The following is a 17150-nucleotide window of genomic DNA, read 5'->3' as shown; positions in this document are numbered from 1 at the left end:
AATATATACTGTGTATATAATGAGTCAGGGAGAAACACTGAAATGGTTAGTCACTAACTGAAATGTTCTCAGCAAAAGCAATGTTTTAAATATATATATGAAAAAACGATGAAAGACTTCTTTGTCCAATTGTGTGGGAAAGAAGCAATTCCCACCAAAGAAAGAACTTATGTGCGTTGCAGAATAAAGTATAAATTGAAAATAATGATCACTGTCTTGACGAAATATACAGAGTGTCCACAAAAAATCCTTCTATAACCTGGTAGCGGTTATATATGGTGTCCGAAAGTGGAACGACCTGTCAAGTGCACACGTAGACAGGTTGAGAACCCTTGGCCGTCTGACGAAGTATGAATAAAATTAGGTTTTTCACCTGAAAATTTAAAATAAGTTAGTTGGCAACACTGTCATATGGTGTGAGACTTACGTGCATAAACGATGAATGGTTTTTCACCTGAAAAAAGGGCTATTAGAATAGTTAAATATCTTGTTCACTCACTACAACATGATGAGGTTCCTGCATGAGCAATGTCCAATCCAAATGTTCCATACAGTAATAAGATCCTCTTGAACAATTGGTGCAGTTGAGTTTCCTTATCTTCCGTTTCTTCACATGTTGAAACCATACTGTCTTCCTGTCTGAGTATCCTCCATTCCTCCATGGTTCTCCAACGAGGAGTTGATAAGGGGAGAAGGGGAGATTTTTTTTTTTTAACACTGGTGTGAGAAACGAAGTACGGTTACAACACCTGTATGATAACTTTTTTTTTTTTTTTAAGTTCGCAGAAAGCGTTTATAGGGCTATTAAAATTCTTACTTTTTTTTTAACAGTAATATATATATATATATTTTTTAAACACATCAATACTTTTCGTAAAATGTTTAAGTGTTCCGTTTCGATCACTTTATTTGATATAATGTGAAGTAAATACGTTATAGGGCTATTTAAATGTTTTTTTTTTTTTTTTTTTTAAAAACACTAATAAATTCTTTTCATAAAATGTTTAAGTGTTCCGTTTCGATCACTATTTTGTGCAATATGAAATAAATATACACACACAATAACTATTCATGAAAACGTCGACTTAAAGAATTATCAAATATCTCAATAAAAATTAGTAAATATACTGATATCTGTATTTAAAATATCAAAATGTGAATGAATAAGCAAATAGCAAAACATGTTAAAGGTACTAAAATATTAAAATTATTGTTAAAGTTTCGATATCACTCTGATATATTTGAAAAATATGAAAATCATTGAAAAAGGAAAATGAATGGAAATGTAAACACATGATAAACTGGCAATATATAAACAAAATAAGATTTTCACCTGTATGTCCCTTTTTTTTTTTTTAACTGTGCCTCGTGTTGTTTGGCAGAAAAGAACGAAAAATCGTTTTTCAAAAATAAAAAAATAAACTTAAGTGTCAAAATTGACGTTCATAGTAATTCCAAGAAACAAGCATGATTCTGCATATCAAAGAAAAGATCGTGATTTCGTTGACATGTATGAAGGAAATTCGGCACGCCATAAGATCAAATGCCATCTGCTCGTCGTGAAAATCGAGACTTTAATTCAATAATGCTCATTACAACAAATGGTTTCGTTCTGAAACAAAGTTATTATTAGCTTAAGCCTAGAATAATGGTTGTTGTTCACTTCCAAAAACGTAAACATTGTAGGGTTACCAGAATAGATGGGTATTATCTGCAAAAGAACTTATTAATAAAGCGTTGAAAACTATTCAATATTGATCCAAGTTTTTCGAAGGTCTGAATCAAGGAAGTTGACTCACTAGTCCAAACATTCCTGAAAATAAATGGTCATTACACCATGAATTGACCAAAACTATTGGTGGGAAAATGTGTAATACTACACGTACTTACACACACAATATGCCATCGACACCTGCGAAGCAAAACTAGAAACGAGCGTAGGCCTGCAACCATAGGCACTTACAAAATGTTTCTGCACAAAACTGAAATATAAACATTAATATTCAGTAAACTACGCGTATGTTCCCTGGAACATAACGTGTCTTCCACCTAGAAAAAATGTGTAAACACACAAAATACAAATGCTCTCGTAGCATCGTAAAGATATGTCTCTATAAGACAAAATACATGAGACCTATTAAAAGAAAAACATGAGATACAAACAAGAATATAGTCAACGACATTACAACTCTCTGGTCGGTCTGAAACATCAAGATAAAATTCCCTACAAAACAGTTATGTCACTCCATGACAGTTAAACTTTCTTAGGCATCTTCGCTACAAAATTTTCAAAATGGTCTTATTAACATATTAAAATTCAGTCATCGAGCATACGAAATAATTGACAAAGTCATTTTCATAAAACATTATGGCTTCATGCTGTTGGAAAGAAAGAAAATAAGTTTATTTTTCAGGATCTATATCGAATTCGAATAGTTTCTAGGACATACTAGAACTAAAATATACTTTTCTCAAAATTAATATGAAAAATAAACATTACAACTCATTAGCATACAAGTACACAATATAGTTACGATTCATAAACATTAAAATATTCACTAGAATATTACTAGACAATAAAATATACTCAAAATATTTAACCTAAGAATACGCATACTTAGTTACGGATACCATAAAGGAAGAAGAGAAATGAAAAACTATATTTTGCGATTGATGGCGAAAATACAGTTAGCTATGGAATATCCAATGGATTAGCCACATCCATTTTTGCAACAGATCTGCAATTCCAGGAAATATTGCCTCCCTGAAAAAAAATATTTATCTTTATCCCCATAAAATATCCTACCCGAAGAAGTTCCCCTACGGTCGTTCAGTGGTCTAGAGAAGACAAAAAAAAAAAAAAAAAAAAAAAAAAAAAATGTTAATTAGAAATTACAAGAAAATATAGAAGTTAAACATATTTCCGCATACATATTAATATGAGGGGAAAAACGACCGTTCACCATCAGAATATCTGTTCATATAGTTCCTTCTACAATAAAAAAGATTACTGCTTTCGTTCGGAGAATTATACTATTCACACGACATTCCTGCACACACTATTACCAACAAGGAAATGTCTGTTATCACTTGTTTAAGGCTTAGCCTACTTTCCGTTCTAAACTTTTCTCTTCGAACGAATTATATCATGTCACATCCTGGAAATTCAAATAAGTCAAAATCGGGTAAATGACGTAAATGAGGTTCAATAAAATTACAGTAAACACTTCAAAATGAAAACGAAAATCTAAGATTAACACTGAAAAGAAATTTAGCATTGATTATAAGTGTAAAATTCCATATTCTACGCATGAGATTACATACTAAGTTTCAATGACAAATATACAAGTGTACAGTATATATAATTAACAACTAAAAATTTTCTTCTCCTGGGCATCTCGATACATTTTTTTTTCTAAAAGAAAATCAAACATTAATTCTAAATAACATGTAATAACATATTTAAGAATTTCGAAAGTGGGAAGGGATCCTAAAAGATTTTTTTTTTTTTTTTTAATTTTAAAACACAATAAAAATATGTATATTATAACGCCAAAATATCTTCCCACTAGCTGGGGGTACGAAAATCGCGCCAAGATTTCAAATTGCTTTTAAAATGCAATTCCCCTACGTATGTGAATACATACTAAATTTTAATTATAAACATACAACTATATATGTAAGTAACAACTAAATTTTTTCTGATCCTGCGCATCTGGATACATTATTCTTCTCTTTTTTTTTCTAAGAGAAAATCAAACATTAATTGTAAATAACATGTAATAGCATATTTAAGAATTTCAAAAGTGGGAAGGGATCCTAAAAGATTTTTTTTTTTTTTTTTTTTAATTTTAAAACACAATAAAAATATATTATAACGCCAAAATATCTTCCCACTAGCTAGGAATACGGAACTGCGCCACTAGTTCAAATTGCTTTTGGATAACTGCAATCTCCCTACGTATGTGATACGTTAATTATTTACTAAAAGATCTAAATGCAAACATCTGAAATGAAAACAAGAAAAAATTAATGACAGTAAACTAATAGTAAGTCAGTGATAAGGTTTGCAACACTCATACACAGCTGACTGAGGTGTGAAGTGCTACACGGAGCAAAGACAGAAAAAAGAAAAGAATTAATCAGCTGTATATCACCCGTTATTCGTAACCATAAACACAAGTGGTTCTACAGTCTGGCGACTGCCTTATCGAAACAAGAAAAAGAAAGAAAAACATGTTATCTACTCTTTGCCGAACAGTTAAAAGCTGGAAGCAAAAAGGAAAAAAAATGAATACATGTTTATCGCTTAGAAATGCGTCGCTCTCCTAGGAGAAAAATTTGTATCAACACACAAAGTCTTGGTTGCCCTTTTTTTTCCCCTATGATTACTGTTTCTACTTTGATAATTACGGCTTGTTCGTTTATTTCTACGATGGTTACCTCTATGTACAAAAATACTCTTAATGTTCTCACTCAAGTTGCGTTTCCAATCTCGTTTGTGATAACTCATATTAAGTGGTCGTGATTTACGACTCCTTCTCTTTCTGTTACTACCTTTTCGAGTGCGGTCTTGGTTCTGATTTCCTTTAAATTTCGTATTGTTTACGCTTCGGTCTGCGTATCTTTGCCTATTGCTATAGCTGTAACCTCGTTTGTGCTTTTTCAATCTGTGGTTTGTGACAGCTGTTTTTATGCGCTTACGACCTCTGTCGTCTACAATCATATGTTCGTGGATTTCACTACTTCTGTGATTACAAGTGGTGTTGCTAGATTCTGAATGAATAAAATCATTATCGGATTTGTTACGAGGTTGGTTTAGACTACCTGTCTCAGGTTGGAGTTCAGATTTCTGCGTTTCCTTTTCATTACGAATATCAGTCTCTAACTCAGGTTCCAATACCAATGTTTTGTTTACACTAGTAACATCAGTCACTAACTGAGGCTCAAATTCCGGTGTTTCGTATCCAGTTGGAACATCTGACTGTAACTGGGGTTCACATTCCGATGTTTTGTTTTCAGCATTTTCCGTTTGCTGACTATTTTGACGAAACACGTCCCATAAAGCGTCTATATTCTGACCTAACTCACTCTTTAGTTCTTTTTCTAATCTAGCTAGGTTTTCTTTATTTTCCTTTTTTAAATCTTCAATATTCTCTTTATTTCCCTGTTCTAATCTAGCAAAATTCTCTTTAAATTGAGCAAAATTCTTTTTATTGTCTCTCATCGATTCTTCGAGAAGTGAACTCATTCTAGTTATAATATCTACTTCCTGATGTTCCATTATGGACAAAAGTAAAATTTAAAACGTATGATTAGAATAAAATATATTATCACCAAAACATATCATTAAAATCACCTGAAAGAGATTTTTTTTTTATTTCTTCAGATTACTGGTACTGAGCTGAAAAAGAAGTGATATATTAAAATATTTATCTTATGAGTATTCGAGCACCAACGGTCTCGATTCGGGTCGGTAGTTCGGGCGTCATTTATTTGTAATCGATTGATCCGTGTCGAGTCACTGTTCGGGCGGCCATTTATTTGTAACCAATCTCAAGTTCGTGGTCCATGTTCGGGCAGCTATTTATTTATAACCGCCTGTAGTTCTGTTCGCTGTCCTCGGCTCGTGGTATTACCAATAAGTATACTCCTGATACTTTAACTTACCTGGACAGGACGACGAAGACCTCTCCAAGAAAGGTTACAAACTGTTTCCCAAAAAGCTCGTCGGTCTCAATAATGAGATGAGCATTAGGCGCCGAGAGGTTCGGGTGTCTCGTCTCGAAAACCTCACGGACGATCAGACGGTCATCCAGACCATAACGCACACAAACATCACTCATACAAACAACGAAAACACACTGGGTTAAATGACACTATACTTATTTATTAGAACACTATTTTGAAAAAAAAATAACGAAGAGAAATGAACACAACACTGGACACTAATAAATTTTGCCGCTGAAATTACGTTTTGCCCTATTCGGGAAATATAGCCCTTTCTATATATATGATTATAATTCAGGTATCACTATAAATACTTTGCTCACACCATTAACACACTTGGGGGATTCGCACTGGGGAAAAGTTGTCTGGATCGTCCCACGATGAATCCAGTTGTTACGCTGAACAGTCCTGCAGCGTAAAGGTGAATCTACAGCAAACACACAAAAGAAGATCTCCACAATGGAATACAGATATTGGAGGGCGCGTATATAACATTTTAAACGCACAAGGTCTGAGGACCTGGGATTTCACTGATTGGGGCTAGCCGTAAGAAATCGTCCTTCACCGGCTAAATAGCTTGTGCCCCTTAACACAACTTATGTTTGAAGTTCAACGCGAGATGCGTGGTTGCATCTTCCAGACCTGGAGTCAAACTCCCTGAGCCTCCAAGCTCAAGCTACGGGTTGCAATGATCAACGGAAAAGTGTTGGCAGTTCATTTCAAAAATCACTCAGTTACTCACCTGTATGCACATACAAACAGAATATAGAAAACAATTTATGTTAATTTTAGCCAACTGCCTATAATGCACTAGACACGGCGATAACACTGGCGTGAGAAAGTACAGATAACGAACTATGAAAATTGTGAGGCTGGTGCCACTTTGGCTACTGAACATCTGGTCAGCCCGTATTTCTCTAATCTATTGTAATGTTTCCATAAACGATTAACGAAAACACTTAATTCAGTTCCCAATAACTATAGAATATATACTGTGTATATAATGAGTCAGGGAGAAACACTGAAATGGTTAGTCACTAACTGAAATGTTCTCAGCAAAAGCAATGTTTTAAATATATATATGAAAAAACGATGAAAGACTTCTTTGTCCAATTGTGTGGGAAAGAAGCAATTCCCACCAAAGAAAGAACTTATGTGCGTTGCAGAATAAAGTATAAATTGAAAATAATGATCACTGTCTTGACGAAATATACAGAGTGTCCACAAAAAATCCTTCTATAACCTGGTAGGGGTTATAAGAGTGTGTGGGCCGCCTAACACCGCCCTTCTATCTCTTGTCGTTTTGCCAGAATTAGCCTTCAAAGTTTATTTTCCCACCGTTTTGGACGTCCGTAACTCGGTTAGGAGGCCGAGATGGACATTGTGTTACATAGACATTTTTACTTGTTTTCATCTGTAGAATCACCTCCCAAGCGTTGTAAACAACCTTTCTTTGCACCCTATATATATATATATAGGGTGCAAAGAAAGGTTGTTTACAACGCTTGGGAGGTGATTCTACAGATAAAAACAAGTAAAAATGTCTATGTAACACAATGTATATATAATTTGAAATTAAAGAATCATTCTTTATTCGCAAATACAAACTGCCTTTAAATCTGGATTCTAGTAACATTGTTAAATATGGCTACCCCCTTTGATGTGCATTTTGGTTATGGCAACAATGACGGCACAGTCACCACGCTTCTTTTAAACTCAACTTTTTCTTTGTTCCGCTGTTTTACTCGTTCCTTTTAGTACCCATTTTTTTACATTACATTCATTTGGTGGTATGCATAGCTATTCCCATACTATATATCTGTTATCCGTTTTCATCATTGTTGCTTTACGACTGAAAACGGAACTAGCTTGTTGTTCCCATACGTCTGGGGGATATTTAGTTTCCCCACGGGTGGAAATGTTGGTAAGTAACCAATTTTTGTTAATTTGAATCATCCTCTCATGCGCCTACATAAGTTTAATGGATATTTGACTATTTAAATTTCGTTTTAAAACACTACAAATAACCCAATAATGCTGGTAATAATGACTGTTATTAATATTTATATATGCTGTAAGAGTGCGTTACAATATTAAATAATACTTTTGATAGCCTCCGCCAAGTGAACTTTGTGGTGGACAAACACCGTGCTCGTGGGTTTTCTCGGGGTTCTCCCGTTTCCTCCCACTTTCTTCATTCCACCATTTCACTCATCTCTCATAATCACCGTCTCCTTTAGCCTAACCGGCATAACCGTGGGACGTAAAACTTAAAGATTTCATTTAATACTTTTGATAGAGTGGATAGTTTTAAATATCTAGGATCAATATTAACAGAGGAAAATCATATTCACGAAGAAATTAAATGTCGACTAAAAACAGGGAATTAGTGTCACAATTCGGTTCAAAATCTCTTGTCGTCGCAAATTCTGTCGAGGAATTTGAAGCTTAAAATATATAAAACAATCATCATGCCTGTTGTTCTGTAGGGTTGCAAAACATGATCGCTTACTCTGAGGGAAGAAGATAGACTGAAAGTATTTGAGAATAAGATCCTGAGACGAATATTCGGACTCCAGAGGAACGGGAATGGGGAATGGCGGAAACTTCATAACGAGGAACTACATAATTTATACGGTTTACCCAGCATTGTTAGGGTTGTCAAGTCTAGGAGGCTTAGGTAGGCGGGTCATGTAGCTAGAATGGAAGAAAGTAGAAACGCTTTCAAAGTCTTGACTGGAAGACCAATCGGAAAACGATCATTAGGAAGACCTAGGCGCAGATGGTAGGACAATATTAAGATGGATCTCGCAGAGATTGGAATACAAAGTAGAAACTGGATGCAGTTAGCTAAGGGTAGAAGTCAGTGGAGAGCTTTTGTGAACGCGGCATTGAACCTCCGGGTTCCATAGGCCATAGAGTTAGTTAGTTAGTAAGATATGTTTCCTTATGTTTCCTGAAGCTCAAAGGATTTTACGTAACGCGCTTTAACGAAATTGTCGATCTTAAAATAGGAAAGAGGGTTGTACTTGTGCAGTGATTTTGAACCTCCTTAACTGATGACACACTTTACGTCCAAGACATCGCTACACACTTGTTTCATAGTTTTATTATGTAAAATAATATCTATTATAATAATGAAACCAATTAGTTTCTATAATAACTCCATATACCATAAAGCATTATTGCTGCAGCTGGAGGTGTTGGCTGGTACATTCTGTCTCTATTTTAACTAATTATTATTAAATTCTTCATGATTTTTAAATTCTAAAATTTCTATAAAGTAGTAACTCTATATAGCACTTAGCATTATAGCTGCAGCTGGAGGTGTTGACTGATACATTCTCTCTCGATTTTAATTAATTATTATTAAATTCTTCATGATTTTTAAATTCTAAAATTTCTGTAAAGTAGTAACTCTATATAGCACTTAGCATTATAGCTGCCGCTGGAGGTGTTGACTGATACATTCTGTCTCGATTTTAATTAATTATTATTAAATTCTTCATGATTTTTAAATTCTAAAATTTCTATAAAGTAGTAACTCTATATAGGGTTATGGCACTATATATCGAACACTTAAGGACATTCCTATGAATATTTAATCATTATTTTCTATCAGTGAGGAACAGGGCACTGTTTTACCGATAAAACTGTAAAGGTGTTATTTATTGGTTGAAACCAACCCTTTATGACAATTATAATTAACAACTTTGAAATTTGAAGAACATTTAAATAGCAAAGTTGTATTACTTCATGTATCGAACGGGTTGTGTTATATATCGATCAACGAGGTTTTAATTATCGAACAGGCTGTTTTATATATTGAAGAGCGGGGTTTAAATATAGAAACAGAATATTTTATTTTTAATCAAGTTCACTTTAAGGATAATATGGATGTAGTTTCATTGTAAACACATTGCAATAACTCTAAAACATAAACTAAGATAGCAGACGCAAAGAGGAATACATATTAAAATGTTCTAAGCTATAAAATGTTTGTTTCATATCGTCACTATTTAGCACAGAGAGGAGCATCTTACGTTAATCTTTTTGGTTGCCTTTCTTCTTATTCGGTTCTTTCCGGCATTCCTCGCAAGATATTGCATACACTTTCTTCAGCCTAAATTGTTGGGGTTTCTCCGTGGCTTCAGGAAGTTTGAGAAACTCTTTAAAAAATCGTCACTACTACTTGAGAAAGGCGAGCATAATAATTCCGAAGCAATCTCATCTTGATGCAATATTTTGACTTGTGAATTTTTCATCCAGTTTTCGAAATGATGGCACCTAGAAGATCCTTCTTGGGTGAAGGTGCGTACGTATTTAAGCGTTCATTATGCCATGTGTATTCACCATTATCACTTTCTTACTCTTCGTTTTCTTCTTCTGAGTTTCAATCATTTGTTGTTTAGTTTTTATCAGCCAATTTAGTTTCATGTGTCACACTGTACCGGGTTTTAACACTTTTCCAATAAGCATCCAAATCTGAAACACCATCACTCTGTTCCTCTTCGTCACGTCTTAGTTTGTCACGGAACGTATTAAGAACACGAGGAGGCATGAATTATTCCAGATCATCAAACACGAACTTCAGTTTTTGATGAGGAGTAGGGAACTTTAGTTGAGGAGATGAAGGGGTACTCTAGTTACTCTTTTGCTGTGGTTTTCCCACTGGGATCTTCCGAATATCGTCAACACACTTGGTATAGTCCACAGCAGCAGGACTCAATGGATAAAGACCACACTTACGAAATGCGCTTTTCACAATTTCTGGTTTGACGGCATCATTACAAACTTTCTTCAATTGGGGTGCAAAATTTACCTTCGTTACCGAGAGTTTTGATTTTCTAGTCCTAAAGAGCATTCTTCAATGCTCGTTTCAAGGGTGAAAATACGCCTACATCTACTGGTTACAGAAGATGAGTGGCATTGGGGAAAAGACAATACACCAGTATTCGATGATCGTGACAATATCCACTGACTTGAAGAGATAGATGATTCCTGTGCCCATCAAGAAAGAGAATAACAGGAAATGTGATTTTCTGAGTGTCTAGCCACAGACTAAACCGTTGGAGGTAAGTCAAAAATGTTGTAGTCTTCATTCAGCCAGTTTCTCTTTTCTCATAGATCCATAGCTCAGGTATATTCTTCTTCATAATTTGCTTAAGTCGTGTGTTGCTGTAGATAATTATGGTTTGGGCGTAACACCCGTCAGCACAGAAATTGCCAAGTACTGTTATGCCCTCTTTTTCTTTAGATGTTGCTGTAATTTGACGCTGTACTTCTCTCACACCAAGGTACTTTCCTGAAGCCATATGGAACAGAAAGTTTGTTTTGTCTGCTTTGAGGATCCTTCTTGGGTCTTCCATTATTGCACTTAATCCCTCAGATTCAAGATAGCTCTAAAGTTCAGCAAACCAGCCGCGCATTCTCTCTTCCAAAACCGCAGCCCTGCCCTTGCTAGTAGTTTCAACCTTCTTCTAAGATAGACAAGGATGTCTTCCCATAAAACACCTGAATCAAATTTTTCCTGGTCTTCCATGCTTGAACGATGTGCTTCTTCCTAAAGACTGTATAATTTCCTGAACAGTGTCCAGTAAATTACTTTTCTTAAACGGAAATCCACTCTTTGCCATGTTCATTACCCAAACAGAAATTCCCTCTTCTTCTTGTGGGCTCAGGAACGGCTTCCGGCCAAGAGCAATCTCAGTCTTCTGACGCCCAGATAATTTATCGTTTAAAGTTGTGATAGGAACCTGGAAGGATCTCGATGCCTGCCTTTGGGACATCATACCGGATCTCACCTGCTGAACAGCCTGTCAAGGCAGATAACGAATAATGGAATGGTTTCATTTTCTGACAGGTTTGATTCTGATTTTGGGGACACCTTCCTTGTTGGATTTCTTAATTTTGCCCATTGTCAAATTCTGAGCAATAGTTAAGGATACTCAACAAAAATGTAAACAATTATTTACGGTTAACTTCAACTGTGTTTACTAGTCTATACATTGAGAAGAGGAGCCCGGGTCAAAAGTCTGAAGTAATGCGATCAGCACGGCGTAACACCTCGATTAGATAGTCTCTCTTTGACGAAACATTACTAAAAATGGAAAATCTAAATATTTAAATCAGCGTAAAACTAGGTATTCAGTACAAAAGAAATCAACAACTTAGTTAAATTAATATTTAAATCACCAATAGCCCTTCCAATTACAATAATGTTCGATACAAAAGAACACTTTTCCTTAAAGGAACCTCTTTTATCGAACGGCATTTCGATATTACGAAATGGGTCTCGATTATCGAACATTTTATTTTCCCTTCAAATAAGATGATAGCTGAAAAGTAACATTATAACAAATAAATATACATATATTGATATTAACACATCGTATTATTAAAAGGATAGCTTATAATAACACCATCACACATAGGAAAAAAGATAATTACTGCGGTGCTGCACCTTACAAAAAATATAGCGATTTCTCCAATCTCCCACCAAAACCACAGACTAGGAAACTTGCCCGCGTTCGCTAATATCGAAACGTATCGACCTAGTGATTTTTTAAAGGCCACGTTTGGAAGGCTGTATTCACAAATTTCAGGTAGTACACAACGTCTTTGGTTTTCTTATTTCTTATAACGAAAGGACCAAGGTGTTCGATATTTAGGGGGCGTTCGATATTTATTGCCATTACCCTAGCACTTAGCATTATAGCTGCCGCTGGAGGTGTTGACTGATACATTCTGTCTCGATTTTAACTAATTATTATTAAATTCTTCATGATTTTTATATTCTAAAATTTCTATAAAGTAGTAACTCTATATAGCACTTAGCATTATAGCTGCCGCTGGAGGTGTTGACTGATACATTCTGTCTCGATTTTAACTAATTATTATTAAATTCTTCATGATTTTTAAATTCTAAAATTTCTATAAAGTAGTGACTCTATATAGCACTTAGCATTAAATTCTTCATGATTTTTAAATTCTAAAATTTCTATAAAGTAGTAACTCTATATAGCACTTAGCATTATAGCTGCCGCTGGAGGTGTTGACTGATACATTCTGTCTCGATTTTAACTAATTATTATTAAATTCTTCATGATTTTTAAATTCTAAAATTTCTATAAAGTAGTAACTCTATATAGCACTTAGCATTATAGCTGCCGCTGGAGGTGTTGACTGATACATTCTGTCTCGATTGTAACTAATTATTATTAAATTCTTCATGATTTTTATATTCTAAAATTTCGCGACACACTTTAGGGGGACTGTGTGTCACGAAATTTTAATTTGTGTGCCGTGACACATCGATTGAGAACCATTGCTCTAGTGACATATTGAAATTGTCAGAGTACTGAGCCTGACGTGCTGTGGTTAAACTGAGTACCACTACGTTGCCAAGTTTGTGCACGGGTCTCAGAATTTATAATTAATTTTGTTTTCTTCATTTTCACTGTTTTAATTATAAACATGATTGCAATAAATTCGTTTAAAAACTATTAAATTAATAAGCTAAAAATTGTGTTAATTTTTAATTAATAATCGTTCAAGAGTTTATAACGATTAAAAAGTTAATCGTTATTTTTTTTCCTTAAAAATTACGTAAAATACGAGGGTGGTCCAGAAAGAAAAGAACGTTTTGGCATGATTAAATAAAAACAGAAGATATCAGCACAAAACTTTATTTCCAAAGCCACAGGACCTTACTCTACTTTTCGATGTAATCAACATAGTTGTCAAGACACTTGTTATAACATGAGACCAGTTTTTCAATGCCGATGTTACACTCATCTGCCGCATCTTCATCATGCACGCTGTTACTTTCTTGATTAAACATAATGCTGCATTTTCTCACATTCGTTACTTGCCTATAAATTTTAATAGGTTTAACTTTTTGTGCGTTCAGAAAACGAATGATATTCCGTACTTCACATTTGGCACGATTTTCGATTGGGGCCGTCATTTTGAATGGCTGTAAAAACAAGTAGCGTGACCGCACACCATTAAGACTTGGCTCATACTGAGGTGAAGGAAGGAGCTAACTGCCGCGCATGCAATCGCAGTGGTGGTGGTGGGGGTCAACGCCGCGCGCGATACGCAATCGTTCTTTACTTTCTGGACGCCCTCGTACATGTTTCGCGAGGACATGACACTGACATGATAAGCAGTAAACATTGCTACTATATTCTAATACTTATACATAAAACAACTTTTTATAATAAAAGATTTTGCGCATCCTTAATTTTATCTACTACATTTTACATTAACTTTCACAACTCAAAACACTTAAAATAAATAAATAAAATCAATTAACTTTGATGTTAAATTAATTTTAACCGTTACTTTTTTCTATCATTAATTTTTAACTTTAATCTATTAAAATTTGTATTGTTTCAACTATGTTATAAATATGCACTAAATACTGTCAGACATTTAATTGCAAATGCTGAACACTTAATTTTACATATGAATTTCAAATCATGAATCACCGTCCACCATTTTTTTTTTTTTTTTTTTTTTTTTTTTTTACAGAACTATCCTATATTGGAAGAATTTTGTTTATTTATTAATTTTCATTCATCAATGCTTTTCACGTGTAGACAGCAGAGATTTCCATTAGTAAATTCTGAAAGATCAAAAGTTAAATCTAGAATTACATGAAATGAAATGAACTTTTTTTTCTTTTTAGTTTAACGTCCCACGCTTATACCCTTTAGCCTAAAGGAGACGGATAATTAATGAAAATGTTAAGATTGTGAAATTAATTTTTTGTACTTTCCCAAATTTACGATTTTATGTCGCACATTTTCTATTCTAACGCATACGCATCAGTCAGCAGTCAATAAACTGGTGCAATACACGCAAGTGTCCATGTAAAAGGAAAAGTATATGAGTTGAATACGCTACGTATGATGCGTCCGTTCTAACGAGGCCGTGAAAACAAGGCGTCACGGACTTGCTAACCTCTCGAAACCGTTTGTACCACTCAAAAACGGCTGCTCGGCTTAATACTGCATCATCGTAAGCTTTCTGAATCATTTTTAGCGTATAGATATTAATGAAAAATGAAACAACCGATTTTTTTAACACGCCATATCCTCTATAGATGTGAATTCAATAACGTACAAAGAATGAAAAAGTTACTGACTGCACCGGGACTCGAAACCGAGAGGGCATCGACTTCGAGAGTGAGAAAGTGAGTGGCTGTTCTGGGAAGTGGAGTGGGTGGCGTAGTGATTAACGCATCGGCACAGTACTACTTAGGTCCTGGGTTCGAGTTCCGGTCCAGTCAGTTACTTCACTCTTTATACGTTATTGAATTCACATCTATAGAGAATATGGCGTGTTAAAAAATCTGTTGTTTCCTCTTTCCTTAATATCTATACGCTAAAATGATTCAGAAAGCTTTACTTCTTTAGTGCATATTTTAGTAATTTTTAGTGTATAGTTGCATGCACATTTTGCTGTAATTAAAGCGCATCGATCCGAAGTCTACTTACGACAATGGTAGTCTATAAACAAAGGAAAAAAATTTGTCCATCGGAAATAACTCCTTCCGAAATATGGGACGCAATTGTAATCTTTGTTCTTCTTATGTCTAGTGTTGGCGTGTGTATGAACAGATCGGCACCATTCATATTCTAAACTGTAAGACATTTGGTAGGCCAGTCGAGACGAATTTATTCAGCAATGGATGACCTTTGTTTCAGTCAGCGACGTGCCAAGGGTGGGAGACCGACGGCCCCGAGCGCCGAAGTAAGGGGGCGCAAAACTCACGAGGAAAAAAGAAAAGGAAAAAGGAGGGAGGAAATATTACTTGGAATATTACTATGTACTTAAATTCTCTTCCTGCTTTAGGAAGTGGTCCTATAATATTACTGTTTGAGTTTGGCTACACTATATGTAGTTCTTTAGATACACGACGTACAAGAAAATTTTAGATTGAAATATATTGGATTTTTTGGATCAGGGGCCACAAAATTTGTAAACGGCCTCTCAATCGAGTTTTCGTACATTTTACGGAATAAGTACATCATACTGAGTTAAGTGAGTTTTGGTTTGGCTACACTACATGTAGTTCTCGAGATATAAGGTCTACAAGAAAATTTTTGTCTGAAATATATTGGATCTTTTGATCCAAAAAGTGCTTAAAATCAAGAAAAAGCAAGGTTTATTTTTGAAAACTTTCGTACGTTTCGCGCCAACTATGGTGGCGCTTCGGGACTGGTCGAATGTCGACCTCACTCATTATGTACGGGGCCGCTGTCGTATACTCTTGCCCCGAATGCTCATTTTCCACGGCACGGCATTGGTTTCAGTTACTTATTTTTTTTTTTTTTCCCTCTAGAGACCACACGCGTTAAATTTATAACAAACCACAAATTTTGCAGTGTTCACTTGCTAATGGATTTTGTTCATGGACCAACAGGGGTTTATATATATATATATATATATGTGTGTGTGTGTGGAAGGGGGGGGGGTAATGTTTCGCTACTTCAGGCCTGAGACAGCATGTATGTTTCGAATACTTTCTGGAGTTGACTATATCATCTACACTTATTGTTTTAGATGTACGGGAAATATGAATAAGGAACGCACTATAGCGCTTTCTAGGTAACCAGGATGTTGAAATTTCAACATTTAAATTATAGTGTGTGAATGTCAAACCAAGATGGATATTTGGTTGGATCGAGTTTAGCGTCCTTGTCAACAGTAAGGCTATATGAAACATGGATCTACAGCTTAACGTGAGATCCGAGCAACACGAGCTACCACCGGGAATCAAACTCGGATCTCCCGCGCCAAGGTGAATATGTATTACATGCAATGCTTCTATATTGCAGAAATAATTTTCATATATTTATTTATAAGATATAAATTAATGTATAATTAATTACTAAACTGTGCTGTTGGCTACATATTTTAAAACCCAAAATCATACCTTGTACAGTCAGCGACAAAAGTTCTTTCCGTTTGATAAAATTTATTTTGGTAATAACGGTAAAGAAATAACTGTTCCAGAATAAAATTTAGCTGGAACGTACAGAAAATGATCTTTTTTAATTTACTAAAACTGAGCTCAAATTTTCCTTCTGTTCTGAGGAACTTTACGAAACTAATTTCATAAAACGGAAAGAATTTTTGTCGCTGACTGTACTCCTAACTTACATTCGTGTTTAAATTAGTATCCTCACAATATCTGGATCCTCATTGAAGAGAACACAGTGTCTTCTCACACAGGAAACAAAAATCAACATTGATTTTTATAATCAGTATGGAAGCCATAGTTTCAGAAGATGTCTTAGGGAAGAATATAGAAAAGAAACTATAATTAGTGCCACTACGAATTAAAACAAAAATCGATGGTGTCAATGCTAAAACTAACAAGAAGATTGTTAAATTATTGTAAGAAA

The 17150-nt window shown here is 34.8% G+C and overlaps 1 long non-coding RNA gene across 3 annotated transcripts in view; it reads right to left on the bottom strand.

The window, feature by feature from the left end:
- LOC145674359 (uncharacterized) overlaps positions 1–17150 on the bottom strand; it is a 107199-nt gene that overhangs the window by 41656 nt on the left and 48393 nt on the right. The window contains exon 5 of one of the 3 annotated variants that reach the window (XR_014128906.1): positions 16906–17037. The exons of the other annotated variants lie outside the window; for them this stretch is intronic. This is a non-coding gene — a long non-coding RNA (uncharacterized LOC145674359). The remainder of the gene's footprint in view (positions 1–16905; positions 17038–17150) is intronic. 3 annotated transcript variants of the gene reach the window in all.

Source organism: Thermobia domestica, chromosome 17 (genome assembly GCF_964235325.1).
Source record: "Thermobia domestica chromosome 17, izTheDome1.hap1.1, whole genome shotgun sequence".
NCBI lineage: Eukaryota > Metazoa > Arthropoda > Insecta > Zygentoma > Lepismatidae > Thermobia > Thermobia domestica.
The sequence above is the reverse complement of the archived record's forward strand: the minus strand, read 5'-3'. Positions and strand labels throughout refer to the sequence as shown.